Source organism: Penaeus monodon, chromosome 24, assembly GCF_015228065.2.
Source record: "Penaeus monodon isolate SGIC_2016 chromosome 24, NSTDA_Pmon_1, whole genome shotgun sequence".
NCBI classification, from domain to species: Eukaryota; Metazoa; Arthropoda; class Malacostraca; order Decapoda; family Penaeidae; genus Penaeus; species Penaeus monodon.
The window spans coordinates 13986553-13988325 of NC_051409.1; positions in this window are offsets into that span (position 1 = coordinate 13986553).

The window sequence follows — 1773 nt, forward strand, 5'->3', positions numbered from 1 at the left end:
GACTGATGTCCCCTTACCCCTCCCCTCTCTCTATTTTGCTCCCCTTCCCCTCCTCCTACCCAGTCCCCACCCCCCTCCACACAGAGATCAATAAGACTCAAGATTCTGCGACCATTCACGGGCGGGAGGAGGGCTCGCGCACTCCAACTTTAAAACCGTGATATGTCGAAAATACTGCCTTGCGAGTTAATTATCTCTGTAATCAATTAACATGAATAACTATTCCTCGACATACGGACAAAAATTATAAGATTTGACCACAACACCAAGCGCGGAGTACGCAAGTTCGCCTTGTGTCTGCGGGTCTGTCTTTCGTTTTCCGAGGCGACATATTGATTATTAAGGAATTTCGCTGTTCTGATCACGAATACAAGCTCAATACAGTTCACTACCGCTTACCTATTATTTTCGTAAACAGTAGAAATTCACATTAATTAATGATTTCTTAAACTGACTAAAAAGGAGCGTACACCGATATTTAAAATTTTGCCGGCATTTTAATTTATGAAAGATGATGCTAAATGGGCATTTCACACCTCTTCTCTACTAAAACATGGGGAATTTTCTTAACAAATGAGCAGACAACGTTAATGAAAGCAAAAACTTTCCACCTGGGAGTGATTAAGAAGTTCTGAGTTTTCTCACGCACGCGGGAACTTTTTTGAACTATATCCGAGCCCGACAGCAGACGTGTTTTATTTAAACATATTATGCATACACTTTTTAAAAATTCCTCCGAGTAAATTGGTTCCATGAGTCTCGGATGGTGGGGAAAATTATCGCCAGTGTAATACCTGTCATTAGTCTTTGTTGGTTGCAATATGGTTTAATTAAGACAATAATTCAACTCAACAGGCGAGTTATAGGCCCGGGGTACCCTTCACCTCCTACCGGTTGCGGTCTTAACCAAGGTTTACTTTATGATTAGTAAATTTTGATATTTATTGGTATGAATATCTGAGTAGAATGAATACGTTATGTAGGATGTGAAAGACTGAAAACAAATTGAAAAATGCGCACAACGTTTGTAAGCAATATTTCATTTAGTGATCCCGTAAAATGAAGTGGATATACTAATGTAACGATATATATTTTCTAATAAAATGGCTAATCCAAAGGCTTAAGTACATTAAGTCAACATCCATATAAACTGTGTCTGAAAAATCATGTTTCTTGGGCATCTTGCACAAAGAAAATGTAAAATGTTCAAGGGCGTGGCTGGGGGAAGATGGGAGTTAATGCAGCTCGAAACTTTACCATCTTCCGTTATTCCTAATTTACAGTTTATATATACTTCATTCTTCCGTAATGCGTCAAGGAGATTACTGAACTGTTGATTAATTACTAAACTTAATTACATACTTGTGATCACAATCCCACAGATCTTGTTCCACATCCATGACTAAAGAAAATCAGCGCGTATTGAGTATAGAGTTCATGAATGCCAGTTTCGACACTACTGGTTTTTGGGTTACGTGAAACAGGAACGAAGTTCTCTGACACAAAAGGTGCCAGGAACAACCTACAGTGTACTACATTAATGTCGAGAGAAACTATTTGATCCTAATGCCAAATACGCATTTTTATTTATATATACTGTATATAAAGCAATGTTTGTTGGGGAAAGTACAAGTGTTCTTTATTAGCTTTTAATATTATACACAATAAATATCGTTTTATTTTTTGTATGTCATACTCTTACTATGATTATAACGTTCGAACACTAATTTAGTTTGCTTTATTTATTTTTGTTTTTGACTTGTATAGATATAT